Source organism: Bombina bombina, chromosome 4 (assembly GCF_027579735.1).
Source record: "Bombina bombina isolate aBomBom1 chromosome 4, aBomBom1.pri, whole genome shotgun sequence".
Lineage (NCBI taxonomy): Eukaryota > Metazoa > Chordata > Amphibia > Anura > Bombinatoridae > Bombina > Bombina bombina.
In genome coordinates, this window is record NC_069502.1 from 359,549,636 (window position 1) to 359,569,615 (window position 19,980).

General features: G+C 38.1%; 1 long non-coding RNA gene across 1 annotated transcript in view; it reads right to left on the reverse strand.

Moving 5' to 3' along the window:
• Window positions 1–19,321, reverse strand: part of LOC128655383 (uncharacterized) — a 62,893-nt gene extending 43,572 nt beyond the window's left edge. Inside the window, exons 1-2 of the long non-coding RNA XR_008401773.1 lie at window positions 19,240–19,321; window positions 17,658–17,739 (exon numbers count right to left, since the gene is read on the reverse strand). This is a non-coding gene — a long non-coding RNA (uncharacterized LOC128655383). The remainder of the gene's footprint in view (window positions 1–17,657; window positions 17,740–19,239) is intronic.
• Between the last annotated feature and the right edge of the window lie 659 nt (window positions 19,322–19,980).

Genomic DNA, 19,980 nt, shown 5'->3' on the forward strand with positions numbered 1-19,980 from the left:
GCAAGCTCTCAAATCCAAACAAACTGGGAACAAGGGAAGGGTACACAGGCTTATGTAATCACCCAGGAAATATACAAAATATGGAAGGGGACTGCACTCTCACACCGGACCGGGTACACATCCCATGACCCTGTAACATGCTCAGCGGCACTCACAGGAAGCTGTGCTGTCCCCAGAGTCACAGGCAGTTAAACCCTATGGTTCTTGCACCCAGACCTGTCTGGGGTTAACTGCCTGTGACTCTGGGGACAGCACAGCTTCCTGTGAGTGCCGGTGAGCACCCAGGGCTGAGCATGTTACAGGGTCATGGGATGTGTACCCGGTCCGGTGTGAGAGTGCAGTCCCCTTCCATGTTTTGTATATTTCCTGGGTGATTACATAAGCCTGTGCACCCTTCCCTTGCTCCCAGTTGTTTGGATTTGAGAGCTTGCATTGTGTGGCTGTTTTAGGGTCTCAGGTATTGGAAAGGACCTTGATGTGGTACCTGAGCTTGTCCCATTTGGCCAGATGCGGTAACTAACCTTTCCATTTTTGCTTTTAAATCTTAGCTGAAAGCTTGTAAGTGAGTGCTGGACTTTCTCTGTGTGTTGCCCCCTTATTTCAGTTCTTTTGACAGACTTGCATTTTAGCCAATCAGAGCTGTCTCCATTGTAAATTCAAGTGCATGAGCTCAATGTTATCTATATGAAACACGTGAACTAATGCCTTCTAGTGGTGAAAAACTTTCAAAATGCATTTATATTAGAGCTGGCCATCAAGGTCTAAGAAATTAGCATAGGAACCTCCTAGGTTTAGCTTTCAACTAAGCATACCAAGAGACAAAGCAAAATTGGTAATAAAAGTAAATTGGAAAGTTGTTTAAAATTACATGCCCTATTTGAAACATGAAAGTTTTTTTTGGACTTGACTGTCCCTTTAAGTAACAGCAACTCATGGAGTAAATTCTATTCAAGCTGAAACACAACAAATGCTCCCACAAAATGATCTGTTAGAAACTATAGGGATTTTTGTTATTATGTGACCATGGATGGTGCCCATGTTCAGCAAGCAATACTACAGAGAGAAGCAGTCAAGCCTCTCAAAAGGAAAAGGAAATCTCTAAAATACAAAATTAATTGTTCAGCAATAGCACAAAACAAAAACCTCTTCAAAGCTTACTTTTGTTAAACAGTCTCTTTATAAGAAAGTAAGAATAGGGATGGAAGCCCATCAGCATTCTTGGGGGATGGGGATGCAAGTGGGGTTGGGATGTGCTATAGGAAGTACTATTAGTGGTACTGGGTGTAGGAAAGCCAAGTGGGATCACAAATGGAGGGAAATATGATAAGGGCTACCGCATCCCCTTCAGCCGCCCCCCCCCCCCCCCCAAAGCAAAGCCCCTGAGTAAAAAAAAAAATTAGCATGCACATGTCTGGCGCAATATAGGGCAGCAGTTTTGCAAGAATGTTTATAAACACAGTGGCCTAAATTTGGAGTTTTGTCGGTAACGACCCGCGTAGCTAACGCCGGCTTTTTTCTGGCCGCACCATAAAAATAACTCTGGTATTGAGAGTCCACATGAAGGCTGCGTTAGACTCCAAAAAAGGAGCGTAGAGCATTTTTAACGCAGCTTCAACTCTCGATACCAGAGTTGCTTACGCAAGCGGCCAGCCTCAAAAACGTGCTCGTGCACGATTCCCCCATAGGAAACAATGGGGCTGTTTGAGCTGAAAAAAAAAACTAACACCTGCAAAAAAGCTGCGTTCAGCTCCTAACGCAGCCCCATTGTTTGCTATGCGTAAACACTTCCTACGTCTGCAACTAACACCCTAACATGTACCCCGAGTCTAAACACCCTTAACCTTACACTTATTAACCCCTAATCTGCCACCCCTGCTATCGCTGACCCCTGCATATTATTATTAACCCCTAATCTGCCGCTCCGTAAACCGCCGCTACTTACATAATCCCTATGTACCCCTAATCTGCTGCCCTAACATCGCCGACCCCTATATTATATTTATTAACCCCTAATCTGCCCCCCACAACGTCGCCTCCACTTATTAACCCCTAATCTGCCGACCGGACCTGAGCGCTACTATAATAAAGTTATTAACCCCTAATCCGCCTCACTAACCCTATAATAAATAGTATTAACCCCTAATCTGCCCTCCCTAACATTGCCGACACCTAACTTCAATTATTAACCCCTAATCTGCCGACCGGAGCTCACCGCTATTCTAATAAATGTATTAACCCCTAAAGCTAAGTCTAACCCTAACACCCCCCTAAGTTAAATATAATTTTAATCTAACAAAATTAATTAACTCTTATTAAATAAATTATTCCTATTTAAAGATAAATACTTACCTGTAAAATAAATCCTAATATAGCTACAATATAAATAACAATTACAGTACATTGTAGCTATTTTAGGATTAATATTTATTTTACAGGCAACTTTGTAATTATTTTAACCAGGTACAATAGCTATTTAATAGTTAAGAACTATTTAATAGCTAAAATAATTACAATTTACCTGTAAAATAAATCCTAACCTAAGTTACAATTAAACCTACCACTACACTATCAATAAATAAATTAAATACAATACCTACAAATAACTACAATGAAATAAACTATCTAAAGAACAAAACAAAAAAAGAACTAAGTTACAAAAAATAAAAAAATATCTACAAACATAAGAAAATCTTACAACAATTTTAAACTAATTACACCTACTCTAAGCCCCCTAATAAAATAACAAAGCCCCCCAAAATAAAAAAATGCCCTACCCTATCCTAAATTACTAAAGTTCAAAGCTCTTTTACCTTACCAGCCCTGAACAGGGCCCTTTGCGGGGCATGCCCCAATAAGTTCAGCTCTTTTGCCTGTAAAAAAAACATACAATACCCCCCCCCCAACATTACAACCCACCACCCACATACCCCTAATCTAACCCAAACCCCCCTTAAATAAACCTAACACTAAGCCCCTGAAGATCTTTCTACCTTGTCTTCACCTCACCGGGTTCACCGATAGGTCCAGAAGAGCTCCTCCGATGTCCTGATCCAAGCCCAAGCGGGGGACTGAAGATGTCCATGATCCGGTAGAAGTCTTCATCCAAGCGGGGCAGAAGAGGTCCATGATCCGGCTGAAGTCTTCATCCAAGCGGGGCAGAAGAGGTCTTCCATCCGATTGAAGTCTTCATCCAAGCGGGATCTTCTATGGTCATCCATCCGGAGCGGAGCGGCAGGATCCTGAAGACCTCCGACGTGGAACATCCATCCTGGCCGACGACTGAACGACGAATGACGGTTCCTTTAAATGACGTCATCCAAGATGGCGTCCCTCGAATTCCGATTGGCTGATAGGATTCTATCAGCCAATCGGAATTAAGGTAGGAATATTCTGATTGGCTGATGGAATCAGCCAATCAGAATCAAGTTCAATCCGATTGGCTGATTGGATCAGCCAATCGGATTGAACTTGATTCTGATTGGCTGATGGAATCAGCCAATCAGAATCAAGTTCAATCCGATTGGCTGATTGGATCAGCCAATCGGATTGAACTTGATTCTGATTGGCTGATTCCATCAGCCAATCAGAATATTCCTACCTTAATTCCGATTGGCTGATAGAATCCTATCAGCCAATCGGAATTCGAGGGACGCCATCTTGGATGACGTCATTTAAAGGAACCGTCATTCGTCGTTCAGTCGTCGGCCAGGATGGATGTTCCACGTCGGAGGTCTTCAGGATCCTGCCGCTCCGGATGGATGACCATAGAAGATCCCACTTGGATGAAGACTTCAATCGGATGGAAGACCTCTTCTGCCCCGCTTGGATGAAGACTTCAGCCGGATCATGGACCTCTTCTGCCCCGCTTGGATGAAGACTTCTACCGGATCATGGACATCTTCAGCCCTGCTTGGGCTTGGATCAGGACATCGGAGGAGCTCTTCTGGACCGATCGGTGAACCCGGTGAGGTGAAGACAAGGTAGGAAGATCTTCAGGGGCTTAGTGTTAGGTTTATTTAAGGGGGGTTTGGGTTAGATTAGGGGTATGTGGGTGGTGGGTTGTAATGTTGGGGGGGGGTATTGTATGTTTTTTTTACAGGAAAAGAGCTAAACTTATTGGGGCATGCCCCGCAAAGGGCCCTGTTCAGGGCTGGTAAGGTAAAAGAGCTTTGAACTTTAGTAATTTAGAATAGGGTAGGGCATATTTTATTTTGGGGGGCTTTGTTATTTTATTAGGGGGCTTAGAGTAGGTGTAATTAGTTTAAAATTGTTGTAAGATTTTTCTTATGTTTGTAAATATTTTTTTATTTTTTGTAACTTAGTTCTTTTTTATTTTTTGTACTTTAGTTAGTTTATTTCATTGTAGTTATTTGTAGATATTGTATTTAATTAATGTATTGATAGTGTAGTGTTAGGTTTAATTGTAGGTAATTGTAGGTATTTTATTTAATTAATTTAATGATAGTATAGTGTTAGGTTAGGATTTATTTTACAGGTAATTTTGTAATTATTTTAACTAGGTAACTATTAAATAGTTTTAACTATTTAATAGCTATTGTACCTGGTTAAAATAATTACAAAGTTGCCTGTAAAATAAATATTAATCCTAAAATAGCTACAATGTAATTATAATTTATATTGTAGCTATATTAGGATTTATTTTACAGGTAAGTATTTAGCTTTAAATAGGAATAATTTATTTAATAAGAGTTAATTAATTTCGTTAGATAAAAATTATATTTAACTTAGGGGGGTGTTAGTGTTAGGGTTAGACTTAGCTTTAGGGGTTAATCCATTTATTAGAATAGCGGTGAGCTCCGGTCGGCAGATTAGGGGTTAATAATATTTATTATAGGGTTAGGGAGGCGGATTAGGGGTTAATAACTTTATTATAGTAGCGGTGCGGTCCGCTCGGCAGATTAGGGGTTAATAAGTGTAGGCAGGTGGAGGCGACGTTGAGGGCGGCAGATTAGGGGTTAATAAATATAATATAGGGGTCGGCGGTGTTAGGGGCAGCAGATTAGGGGTACATAAGTATAACGTAGGTGGCGGCGCTTTGCGGTCGGCAGATTAGGGGTTAATTATTGTAGGTAGCTGGCGGCGACGTTGTGGGGGGCAGGTTAGGGGTTAATAAATATAATACAGGGGTCGGCGGTGTTAGGGGCAGCAGATTAGGGGTACATAAGGATAACGTAGGTGGCGGTCGGCAGATTAGGGGTTAAAAAAATGTAATCGAGTGGCGGCGATGTGGGGGGACCTCGGTTTAGGGGTACATAGGTAGTTTATGGGTGTTAGTGTACTTTAGAGTACAGTAGTTAAGAGCTTTATGAACCGGCGTTAGCCCAGAAAGCTCTTAACTACTGACTTTTTTCCTGCGGCTGGAGTTTTGTCGTTAGATTTCTAACGCTCACTTCAGCCACAACTCTAAATACTGGAGTTAGAAAAATCCCATTGAAAAGATAGGATACGCAATTACTTAAGGGGATCTGCGGTATGGAAAAGTCGCGGCTGAAAAGTGAGCGTTAGACCCTATTTTGAGTGACTCCAAATACTGGAGGTAGCCTAAAACCAGCGTTAGGAGCCTCTAACGCTGGTTTTCACGGCTAACGCCAAACTCCAAATCTAGGCCAGTATTTGCACAATGTATAATATTTTTAAAACACAGCCTTGCAAAACTGCTGCCATATAGTGGTCCAGACCCGTGCACACTCCTGAAACTACTTAGGTATGCTTTTTAACAAAGAATACCATGAAAAAAGTACATTTGATAATGATGTAAATAGGAACAATATTTTTGTTTTTTTTATTGTATGAATAACAAAAAATTGTCGCATGTCCCTTTAATAAAGACATTTATGTCTACTTAAGTAGCATTTTTTTTTGTTTTCTGATTGTTGCGTTAACTTGTCACCAATGGAAAGGAAAAACAAAAGGTGGAGATAGTCAAACTTTAAAATCCTCTTTGTTTAACTAATTTTCTGCTGAACTTACTTTTAAATGTTTGCAGGCTACATGTAAATGTTTTATTACTGACATTTCTTTGACTTACACTAGGTGTTCAGAAGTTCCTGTAATTTCACTGGAAAGTAGTAAATGGAAGACATCTTCTAAAATGGCATAAAGCCACTATCCAGAATGCAAAATAATGGATTTTTACTGAAATTTTAATAAAGTACATGGCAAACAGCATTACGCTAGTCTTTATTTCTAACCTCATTATTTCAGGCTTTATGATGCTACGCTTAGTACAAGATCATGAGCATTTACAATTGCCGGGCCCTGTTTTTTTTTTTTATTATAACAACTAGCAATTGAATATTACACATTACAACAGAATACTTCATAACTGCACAACATTAGTGGAATTAAAATGCCAATCAAAATATATATTGATTTTTTAAAGGAACATTAAAAAAGCAAATAGAAAAAGCTGTAATGTGTTATTATTGAGCTTTTGTTTTGCATATAACAGTGTTTAACCCATACAAACTGGTTAAACATGTAGCAATGCCCTACTGGGAGCTAGCTCAAGAAATCTGGTGAGCCTCTGACAAGTGGCATATGTGCATAGCTACCAATAGCAAGCTAGCTCTTAGTTATATATTGCAGTCCCTGAGCTTAACTTGGTATGCTCTTTTTAACAAAGGATACCAAGAGAGCAATGTAAATTTGATCATAGAAGTAAAACTGAAACGTCTTTTAAAACTGCATGGGGCTGACTCCTGAAAGATTAATTTTGACTTTCAAGTCCTTAAAAAAAAAAAATTCTGGTTACAGATAAAAAAAAAAAATAATAATAAAATACTTTTATATTTACAGGGAACACATCGTTTCACATAGACCGCAATGTAAAGGCATTTTTCAGTGCTGTTTTTTTCTAACACCACTCAACCGCCAAATTTAACCCTAATAACTGGTTTATTAAAAAAATAAATACAATATACTTAATTTTGGGGGCAATTGGGGGATATTTTTTCGGAGCACTAATTGCTACCGCAAGCTCGGGATAGCAATAAATTAGCACTCCACTTGTAATCTAGCCCATAGCAGCCTCACACTGTCTAAGCCCAGAAAGACAATTCAAGCAGCATGCAAGCACCACCATATAACCCTATCCAAAGCTCTTCCCTAGTTGTGGCATGCTTGGAAATACAGTTCTAGATCTAGACACAAAGGAGATCCAGGAAACTGCCTACCAGGATTGTGTCTGAGCAGTATAGCGGTAGCTTCAGGGTTCAAAAACTCTGTCTAACTTCAGCACTTTTTAACAGATAACCTATTACAGAGATAAGGATCAATCCCATTCAGATATGCAGAGTTCCATAACAAGCTATTAATGTTTCTGGGGCACAGACATGTAGTCAATATTCAACATTTACATAAACAAAAGAAAGTATAATTATTATACTTATTTTAGCTGAAATAAGGAGATTTTGCAGAATTAATTAATTCTTTACTGTTGACCGATATCATTCCGTATCAATATCCTTGTATTCATTATTGTTTAACTTTATGTATTGTGTTAGAGGATCCCACTCTCTTTCTATTAAAAGTTGTAGATCTATGTATTTGTAGATATATACTGAGGCATTAGCAATATGTAGAATGTTATAATGAATTATGTGAGCAAAGTGAGCAATCCATTTAATAGATTTCACTGGAACCTATTTGAAGGTGGATATAAAAGTTGCCAAATCTGTAACAAGATCATGACGCTTACGAGCGTAGCGGGAAAGTCACGCCCCTGTGAAGCAGGCAGCATGTTACGCCAATCTTGGAAGGTAAACTGACTGTGTCTTACCTGAATATCACAGCATTGTCCTAATGGTCGTCGGAGTTGGCGAACGTGAGTGGGACAAGTAGTTTTACCGGTGTGGAGACGGAGGGGCAGCTCTGGGAGTACCGTAGAATCTGTACCGACTATGGTCTAGTGAGCTGTTGGCTGTTATGCCTTGACAAACCCGGTCTTCTGTTTATGCACACACGGAAACTGTCCTGACAGACTGTTTTGTTATACTCACTCAAGGAGGAAGGAAAATCTGTATCGTTTGCTTGACTTTGTCCGTATATTTAAAACCAATATCAAGTTTTGTAATAACTAACAACTAACATGACTGAGAGCGGATTATGCCTGTTTGTCTACACCTAATAACGGACAGCCGAAATGCTTTTCATTAACTAACACACTTGATATAGTTTTTTTTTTCAACTGTATTTCAAATAATCCAGAGATGAGTTAATGTGTTAAAGGCATATAAAACAACATACTTAAAAGGGACATAATACTCATATGCTAAATCACTTGAAACTGATGCAGTATAACTGTAACAAGCTGACAGGAAAATACCACCTGAGCATCTCTATGTAAAAAAAGAAGATATTTTACCTCACAATTTCCTCGGCTCAGCAGAGTAAGTTCTGTGTAAAAAGTTATACTTCAGCTGTTGCTCAGCTACAGGTAAAAAAAATAATATATAAAAAATGAAGAAATGAACAGCAGCCAGTCAGTATCAGCAGTGCTGAGGTCATGAACTCTTTTACTGTAATCTCATGAGATTTGACTTAACTCTCATGAGATTTCATAGTAAACTTCCTTAAACTGAATAGGGAAATAAGATGAGTGTCCACGTAAGCTCACTCCCTTAGCTGTCCCGGGACAGACATACTGATTTGCTGCTTAGAAGCCCTTTACAATGGGATGTGGCTACGGAGGAATTTTTGAGGTAAAATATCTTGAGAGATGTTCAGGTGATATTTTCTAGTCAGCTTTTTACAGCTATGCTGCATCACTTTCAAGTGTTTCAACATTTGGGTATCATGGCCCTTTAAGTAATTAAGGCAGTGAACACCTTGTAATTACAGTGCATTTCTGTTGTGTTGCTATAGATGATAGCTAACATTGGCACCCCTGATGTTTCGGAACTACATTTCCCATGATGTTCAACTAGACTGCAGAGGGGAAATGTACTTTCAAAACATCTGGGGTGCAAAGGTTAGCCAACACTGCTATAGAATAACATATCAGCCAAGTCTTAATGTTTCTTTAAACAAATTAACATCCTTTTTTCTGCAATTATTTTTCAATAGCCAAACTCCACCCAGCATTTGCCTTATTTAAAAGGAGACAATCTGGGCTTTAGTAAGAAACCAGGCTAACCATGGTCATACAGTTAGTATAAAATGCATTTATTTGCAGTTATCAATTAAAGACAATTAGGGAACGATATGTAGTAGAGTTAGCCTTAAAAAGCCCTCAGGCTTCATTACAGGCTGTGAGTATTAGAAATTGCAAATTTTTTAGAGCTAAATTACATGAAAAGATGGCAAAATAAATAATGAAAATATATTGCAAAGTCGTTTATTAAGTTTTATAAGCGGTTTATCACTGCTATTTGTGCACATCGGGTTTAGGGCTAGTATTACAAGCTGAAAGTAAACACGATCGCTTGAGCGCAATTGAAGTTAACGTGTCAGGTTAGCGTGACCTCAGAGCTCACAAAACACAAAAAGTAACGCAAAACACATCAAATACATTACAAAATTAAAGTTACTCATAATAACACCATCTAATACAATTTAAAAAAAATATTGCACAAAATTATTTTTTTTTGTAAAGGCTTAATAATATGAAGTCAGAAAAAAAAAGGCAGGCAAAAGGCTTTAACATTGAGATACATACAAAAATGTCTAAAGATGTGTATGTGTGTGCGCGCATTGGAGCACTTTGCAGTCAAGTAGATGAAAACATGTAAAAGCATATTTATGCAATATTCATTTTTTTTATAAATTGTTAGTGTGTATTTACTGTAAATATTTGACATTCCAATGTGAACAACGTCCGTCTGTCCGTCCCCCTCTCTCTTTCTCATTTATGAATAAATGTGAAGAACATTGAAATGTAAAATATTCATCTTTGCACTTTTATCAAATTGTTCTCTTGGTATCCTAGTTTAATCATATCCCCTTAAGTACCAGCGCCTAACCCTGTCGTTAACGGGAGTCCTGGGCCTCTCTGCCGTGATCTTGCTAAAAGTAGCGAGATTGCGCTATTACTGCATGCCCCACGAGTGGGGCAGTGGAAAAATAGACGTGCAGAGTAACCGATGCAGAGAGGGACACAGAGTGCATCGAGCAGCTGCGGTGCCGATCATTGGTGATGTGGGAGGGTTAGAAGGGAGGCGGGTGGGCCCGCTACGCTGCAAAAAAAATAAATAAATAAATAAGAGCGGCAGGTAGGGGGGAAAGAAAGGAGGGAGGAGTTAGAGGGGGATCCTATGGTGGAGGGGATGATTAGAGGGTAGAAAAAGGATTGTGGATGGGGAGGTGGGTAAATGAGGGATGGGGATGGATTGTTTGGCAGCTACACTACAGAAAAAAATGTTTTTGGTTTTTAATTAAAAATAAATAGAAAACTGGTAAGATTGAGGGAAATGGTTAGAAGGGGGAGAGGGTTAGAGAGCTTTTTGAAAGGGGTCAGGGAGGTGAGAAGGTAAGGAAGTAATCTTATACTTAGGAAAATAATAACAATAAAAAAAAATATTTAAAAGAAGGGGTGTTTAACTGCATACTGGCAGACTGTCTGCCAGTATTTATGATGGGGTGACCATTGGGGGATTCGGGAGGGAAGAGAGCTGTTTGAGAAGGATCAGGTAGGGATCAGGGGTGGGAAGTGTCAGGTGGGAGGGTAATCTCTACACTAAAGCTAAAATTAACCTTACCAACTACCTGCTTAACCCCTTCACTGCTGGGAAAAATAAAAATATATATGTCTGCTATTTTTGAACAAAGGGGATCCCAGAGAAGCATTTACAACAATTTGTGCCATAATAGTTGAGAAACCTAAAGTTTGTGAAAAAGTTAAAAAAAAAAGTATTTGATCGCATTTGGCGGTGAAATGGTGGCATGAAATATATCAAAATGTGCCTAGATCAATACTTTGGGTTGTCTACTAAAAAAAAAAAAAAATAATATAATATTATATACTAGGGGGGGGGAGGAAACACCAAAAAGGCCACAAACCGAAAAACGAAACAATAGTATATAATCTTAGCTCACACATATTGTCTGAGGATGAGCTCTCATTACTGAATAAGGGTTTATCGTTCATTCCCACTCCTAGATCTGATGTGTTTGATATACGTGTTGACCTACATCGCTTTCAGCGACAATTAAAACTCAAAGAATATTTTAAAAATGCTGCTATGAACCAAAACCATTTAAGGTTAAAAGTTTGTTTGAACCACCCATCACACATCCGACGATTAAAACTTTTACACGTATGGTTAACACGGACATCAGCTCAAACCAATTTGGTTTGAGTGATACGTGAGATAACCTCACCACATTGGAAAGAAGAGCTTTGAAAACCTTAACTGAGGACAGTTCTATAGTAATTAGACAAGCCGACAAGGGCGGTCCCATTGTGGTGTTAGATTATCACATGTATAGATGTATTTGATGATGGAGCAACTTATCGTAAGTTAACATTTAACCCAACCACTAAATTTAAAGAACAGGTTGACAAGCTCTTGTGTATGTCTTTGGATGCTGGGTTCATTGATAAAGACACATTTGGTTATTTGATGGTTGAGAACCCTATCAGTCCCATACTGTACCTCTTACCCAAAATACACAAGAGCATGACCAACCCACCAGGTTGTCCAATTGTGTCAGCGAGAGGCTCGTTATTCCAGCCCCTCGCAGAGTAAATTGACTACTTCCTGCAACCTGTTGTCCAATCGACTGGGTCATACTTGAGAGATTCCTCTGAGCTTATACATCTCTTAACACAGATGGATGACATTCAAAATAGTGACATTCTAGTCACATTGGATGTCGTTAACTTGTATACAATTATCCCGCATTCGCATGGGATAGAGATGGTCAGGAGAATCCTATCAGGTAACCTTCACTACTGTGGCCCACCAGTGGAGTTCCTGTTGGAGCTCTGTTTAGCCAAGAATTATTTTCTTTTTGAAAATACATTCTATTTACAAACACTTGGAACTGCTATGGGGTCTAATATGGCCCCGTCATATGCAAATATTTACATGTCCATGTATGAACAGGAACACATCTTCTTGGCTGCACAGAGCTCCATCAGATTCTTCAGGCGCTACATAGAGGATGTCTTTATGGTTTGGAGGTGATAAAGAGTCTTTGACCACATGGTTCAATAATCTTAATGGTCTTAATTCTACTGTACGGTTCAAGATGGACATTAATGATATGTGTATACACTTCTTAGATCTTGAGCTATGCAAAAAATACTCTACACAACACTCTATAATAAACCAACAGATAAGAATTCAATCCTTCATTATAATAGTTTTCATCCGTCTTTTCAAAAAAGGGGGTAAGCTCGTCTCAACTCCTGTGTGTTATAAGCAATAACACTGAGGAGACCCACAAGAAGATTCAACTTGACACGATGGCACAGAAATATATTGATAGAGGCTATCCGGAACCATTGATTATGGAACAAAGTGACAAAGCACTAGCACTCAGCCAACAATCATTATTGACAAAACCACTCAAGCCGGCTGAACAGCGTATGAATTTCATTACCACATATACACCTGCATCACGTAAAAGTACAAGAAGTGATTAAACAGCACTGGCCGATTGCTTCAACAGATACTACTTTACCGTTTGGAGAGCTACCACCACCGAGATTGGTCTACAAGAGGGCACAGAACCTGCGTGATCTTCTGGTGAAGACAGATCCTATTGCAAGCTACCAAAATCAAACTTGGTTACCCCCTGGGAAGAAGGGGTGTTATAGATGTGGTAATTGCATCACATGCAATGGTATGATCGTGGGTAACAGGTTCCACCACCTTCAACATACGACATCGGCTTACATGCACTTCAGACCATGTGATTTACGTGATCATTTGCCCTTGTTCGCTATACTATGTGGGTAAAACCATTACGTCTTTTAGAGAGAGGTTAGCCAACCACAAGACAGCGATTCGATTGGCTTTGGATAAGGGAACTTCGGATCAGCCGGTGGCACGAAACTTTGCACAGGATGGGCATCCCATTTCCTCCTTGAGGACAATTCTAATTGACCACGTACCAAAGTCTAGACGTGGGGGTGACCGAGCTAAAGCTCTGTTGAAAATGGAATCCCGCTGGATCTACCGACTTGACACTATAACACCTAAAGGCTTGAATATGTCTATTGACTATAGCTGCTTCTACAAATGACTGTGGGTCTCCTTTCATCTTGATATTAATTTCTACCATGTCCTTGCTGCACGTTGCAAAATTTTGTATATAGTCTAGTTGGTTTGGCTAGTTTTATTTTTTGACACCAATTGAATATCACACTATTTCCTCTGATCCTGTTGGATCGTAATATGTGCCTAATGTGGCCCTTTAAGTAATAGGTGTTTGCTCTTGAGTGTTATAATAATCTACCAATTACAACTACTTGTGTTTTTAAAAGTTTAAATGTTCTTTTCACTTGTTATTCAGATACATAATATTGTATTATGTGTGCAACTTGTATATATGTTGCGCTTATCATCAACACACCATTCACATTACATGGGTTTGTTTATCAGCTTTTTGATACATCGTACATTACATCTTGCAAGTTATGCAATAAGTGCGCATGATTGTCTTGGTATCCACTTACAAATGTAACTGCTAGTTTACATTAGTTGATATGTACTCTATTGCGGTGTATCTCCGCTGATCATAGTCGTTGTTTATGGTTACCGGGACAACCTGTACATGCGTGATGACATTATTGCGCATGCATGCGCAATTGCGACATGATGCTCTAAGCTGTTGGATTGTGTCCCCATGGTTACGCATACACGCTTGCGGTCCATACTGGACTTACAGCACACAGCTGAGTTAAATGGTTTTGTGTTTGGCGGTTTTTGTCTATGTATCTGATTGGTGGGTGGGGGTATTTAAGGGATTGTTTGGGAGTGTTATTTTATGCCTGATTTTCCTTTGTGAATTGCTGCATGTGACCAAGGCTCCAGTGGGAGCTGAAACGTTATGCTATTTTGGCATTAAAAGAGGGTGATTTTCAAAATATCGTGTGCTGGCTTTCTTTGCTGTGGGACCACACGGATCTACACCAGGTCTTGTCCTTTTTGCAGTGTATATTCTTGTTAATGTTTACTGGTCGTTCACTGAGTGGTTACAACGTTGGTGAGTGCTGATCTCTTTCTGTATCATTATATATATATATATATATATATATATATATATATATATATATATATATATATATATATATATATATATATATATATATATATATACACATGTTTGCCCATGAAAAGTGATCTTGTTAAGGAGACAAAAAAAAAAAAAGTGCAATACCAGACATCCACCAGTAAAAACCCAGTTTTACTCTAAGAGATAGGTTACATTTGAACTCTGAGTAGGGTTACCACAGAAGCCATGTTTTTCTGGACAACTATGAGTTATAAATGCTGCAGGGTGTGCAGGTAGGAACATAAATTTCAACCCTGGACAGCACACAAATAGTGACACTGAACAGCAGTATCCATGTTCCTCTCTGCACAACCTGAAGCATGGATAACTCATAAGTGCCCAGGAAAACATGGCCAAAGTGGCATCCCTAGTGCCAAGACAGCGGCACCTTGTATAAAAATGCAGAGCTTTACCTACTTGCTTCTGTAATAGGTTAAAAAAAAAAAAGAACAGCTTTTAAAGGGACAGTATAGTCAAAAATAAACTGGCAACCCTAACTCTGAGGTGCGATTTATCTCATTCGGAACATGCTGCTGCAATGATTATGCAGAATTCTAAAAAAGATTAACTCTAAAAGGTTAAAAAAAAAAAAATCATCAGGACCAAAGTTCTCTTCTGCCCAAATAAATGAGAGGGAGATAAATGTACTGACAGATTTATTACAAGAACAGATCAAGGTTTCCATTTGCATTTGTCACTTGGAAAAAGAATTGATGATTTTCATATATTTAAATTCAGCTAAAGACTGTTTTGCTTTACTGGAAGACGGGACTGTTTCTTGCAGAAATGATGCCAGAAGACATTATTGAAAGAATGGAATTCGTCTTCTCACCATGTTTAACTATGACAGCTTAAGCTGACAGATCAATGCAAATATCCCATTACTTTCATCTGGTAAAGTCAGGTGCAAGAGTGGATTAAATTTAGCTGTGCAACCAAATAAGACTGAAGATTTAATGAATTCTCTTTGGAGATTGCAGAGCAATCAAGGCAAAACACAGCTTACAACCAATACATAACTTCAGGCCCAGTTTCACTCTTGGGTTTATTGCGCTCTCATTTATTTCAGGCAGTTAAAAATTCTAGGAGTCATATTGGTTATGGCGATACGCCAGTTCAGAAGGTTGTAATACCTTTTAGAAGAATGCAGTCTGCTAAAAAGTATCAACTTAATTAAAGTGTATCTGCTATTAAATCATCACAATAATGTGCAAATATTTTACATACTTGTAGTAAACTAAGATATATTTAAAGGGACATAAAACTGAAGTTAAAATGTATGGAGTAATGTTTCAGTTTAACTAAAAGATTTGTGCTAACACTTACCGTGTATGCAACCTGCACGGTATAAAGAAGCATATTGCAAACATCCAGGTAAATCTGAAAAGAACAGCTTCACATTTCAAATTCAGTTTAAAGTCCACTTAATATTTTTAAAGAGACATTGGGCTCTACATACAAGTTTCTGACTGTAATAATGATTATTGTGTATAGGGTCCATAGGCACAGTGCTCCTGCATAAAAAAGACTATAGCATGCCTTTAACCCCTTGAGAGACAGAGAGGGCTGCAGCACTGAATACAAAAACCTACAAAATGGGTTATCAAATGTACCTTTCTCCTGGTATTCCTTATTGAAACCTTAGTTTAGCATACTTAGTAGATTTGTTGTTCTTTAGCTAAATGAATCAAACATTTTATATTGGGAAACTGCTGCCATATAATGCACAGAATGCATGTTCCTGAGCCTACCTAGGTATGATCTTGTGGAATGCAGTTATGTTTCAACAAGAGACAAGGTTGATAGCAGTAGATTGGAAAGTATTTTGGGTTTGTTTGTTTTTTGTTGTATCAACATTATGAAAGTTTAAATTTGACTTTTCAAAGGTCGATTCAACTGCTGAGTACAACTACAGGAACATAGTAACTACTCACTAAGATATTGTTTTCCCACCTGTATCAGCACCTCTCTTAAAGTGATAGTCTACACAAAAATGTTTATTGTTTAAAAAGATAGATAATCCCTTTATTACCCATTCCCCAGTTTTGCATAACCAAGTTATATTAATATACTTTTTACCTCTGTGATTACCTTGTATCTAAGCCTCTGTAGACTGTCCCCTTATTTCAGTCCTTTTGACAGACTTGTATTTTAGCCAATTAGTGCTGATTCCTAGGTAACTCCACGGGAATGAGCACAATGTTATCTATATAGCACACATGAACTAACGCCCTCAAGTTGTAAAAAAGTTCAAAATGCATTCAGATAAGAGGTGGCCTTCAAGGGCTAAGAAATGAGCATATGACCGTACCTAGGTTTAGCTTTCAACTAATACCAAGAGAACAAAGCAAAAATGATGATAAAAGTAAATTGGAAAGATGTTTAAAATGACATGCCCTATCTGAATCATGAAAGTTTATTTTTTACTAGACTGTCCCTTTAAAGGGACATTAAACACTTTGAGATGGTAATATAAAATGATAAATTGTATATATAAAACAACTCTGCAATATACTTTCATTATTTATTTTGTCCTCTTTGCCTGTAATTCCATTCTGAAATTGTGAGCTTTTCAGTTCCTGTTAGAAATGGAAGTGCAGAACACTGTTAAATCCAGCACAACCATTGGCTGCACACTCTAGTGACCTATTTATAACTGACCCTAATTGGTCACAGCAGAGAAGGTAACACAAGTTACAACATGGCAGCTCCCATTGTTTTATAGACACTAAAACTTTACACTTATTTTGCCACTTTTTAAACAACTAATGAAGCTTTAAAAAATACATCTACATGTTAGTCACGGACTAATCTTTTCTTTGAATGCATCATTCTATCTAGCATGTATTTAGTGTTTAATGTCCCTTTAAAATCTGTTCTTTTTTTTTTTAACCTATTACAGAAGCCATTAGGTAAAGCTCTGCATCTTTATAGCAGGTGCCGCTGTCTTGGTAGTAGGGTTGCCAACTTGGCCATGTTTTCCTGGACACATAAGTTATACATGATGCAGGGTGGAACATGAATAGCACTGTTCAGTGTCATTATTTGTGTGCTATCCGGGGTTGAAATTCATGTTCCTATCTGCACACCCTGCAACATGTATAAATTATAAGTGTCTTGGAAAACATGGCTGAGGTGGCTGCCCTACTTGGTACACACGGCAGAAAACAGTGCACTTTCACAGATCAAGGACATTGCCAGATTTTTAACAGCTGTACCTTGCACTCTGGATTAGTACACACAACAGAAAGGAGAAAAGTTACATCTGCAGTTTGTTTTTCTACACGGTTTAAAAGTTACATAAATATAAACAAAGCTCTTATGAATAACATAGAGAAATGCAGCAATATAAAAATGTACATCTCCACCTCTTTATTGTACACAATATGACTGGTCAAGAAGACAACACTGACCTGTAAATGTGCCACTTCTGTCACAGGGTACAGGAATACTTAAATGCCAATAAGGCGGTGCCCGGTGTGAAGATGCAGAGACCTAAGGGTACAGGAGGAAAAATAATAGCATAGTGGTTAGTTACTTTGCTACTGTAGTTGTACCCAGCAGTTTAATGTGCATTTAAGGTCTATGCATGGGAAGATAAAGTCATTTACCAAGGGTAATATGTATCCACAAATAACGTTACCTAGTGTCATAACCAGTTTGTCAGTAAATCAGTGATGGGCAGCCAGAATAAATCAGCCACATACCAAGATATTATGGCTTTAAAAGTGCCACACTTTTCTTCTTTATCTCTTATATTGGACTCAGCAAAAGTGTTTGAATTCATAGACTGTGAGAATAAGCAAATTACTAGAAAATGGAGAATGAAGAAGTAAAGAATATGTTTTAGGCAGGGGCTATATTTGTTTTCTGAGTGTACAAATGAAACATTCTTTCATTATTCTGGAAGAAAAGAAAGGATTTTAAGGAAGGCCCAAGACAACATTTCCTGACCTCTGCAGTAAGTTAATTAATCAACAGTAGCACTTCCTGAATAAAATGTGAATTCTCTATTAAATTGTAAATCAGTTTAAAACATTGAGATTATAAAATATATATATATATATATATATATATATATATATATATATATTATATTATTATTTATTGTTTATATTTATTTATACGTGTGTGTGTGTGTGTGTGTGTGTGTGTGTGTGTGTGTGAAAGGTGCAAACTTTTGAATCCAGTGGTGTCTGTGCCCGTTAGGTTTTGTGTCTATAATGTTATATTAAGTCATAATTAAAACAAATATTAATTTTATTTTTTTTCTTTCATAAAAAATGGAAATGGCAGAGATTATTGTTAAATTTGTCCCTTTTTGGGGGTATTTTATGTCCTTAAACAGTTAAGTGAATCAGCTTAAAAAGACTCAGGTGTTCATGCTCTGGTGTGATTTGTATTGCTTGCTTTGAGCTCTTAGGTTTCTCTGCTTATAAATAAAACCAATGAGGATGACTGAGCAGCTCCTTGAATTTCATTCTGTGTAAAGGAACAATTCTGCAGAGGCAATGATGTCACTACCTCTCAGAGAGTCACATGTCCCACTGAGCACGTCATTTACCTGCAAATATGGTTTATAAGTATCCTGTAGCTACCTATGAATGGCTGAGCTATGACTCTGATCTCTATAACATAGAAGACTGAGTATTAGTAGCCTTGGGGACTGACCGTTTAAAAGCAATATACGGTAACACGCACAAAGTGAGGTGGCAAATTTGGTAACCAAATATGATAATCTGTTGTTATCATTACAGGCAATAGTTAAAACGGGAAGATTTTACCAAATGAAAACGGTTTTATATTATAAAATCCCATTTTATTAGTTTTGACAGAGAGAAAAACAACAGTGTGTGTGTTCGAGTGACTACTACTTACAAGGCTTATTGTATGGCTTTGCTATTCAGCATCTTATCAGGGCAGGGAGAGAGACACATCTGCTTGTACTGAATGCGATTAATGAAAACATAACTTATGTAAGTATTTATAACTCACCAGACAGTGCAGACACCAAAATCAGCAGGGACTGAATACAGTGGGACCAAGATCACTTGTGTACCAGGCACATTAATGCGCGCTCTCTGCAAGCTTGCGTTACTTTTTTGCTAGGCAACAGTAGTCCGAAGCAACATAAGGAGCTCCATACTCCACCCCTACCTCTCCTTAGTCCCGCCTCTCTCTAGTCCCGCATTGGGTCCTTTTAATGTATATTATAAAGGTTGATGCACAGGGTGGATAGCATATACGGTATATATAATTAATATAGTATTACATATGATATACTATTACACTGAAAATAGCACTCAAACGCCCACAGAGCTAACGTGAAGTAGCTATGCAAAATCATTTATACTTGTATTATTCTCTGAAATACGTATGTATTATCATCTATAGTAAAACAAATGTTATACACAAGTTATATCATCCATTTATCTATCTGTCTCTTTGTGTATCATACTATCTACCGCTCTCTGTCAGTCTATCTAACCTGTATGTATAGTTTTATCAGCAGGCAAATAGAGGAATTGATCTAATGTCACCTTAGAGGTAGAAGCATATCAGGGAATTTTAAAATTTGTTGACCCTGAAACTTAAAGGGACAGTAAAGTAAAAATTAAGCTTTCATGATTCAGATAGGGCATGCAATTTTAAAGGAACACAAAACACAACATTTTTCTTTCCTGTTTCAGATAGAGCATATCATTTTAAACAACTTAAAAATTTACTTCTTTTATC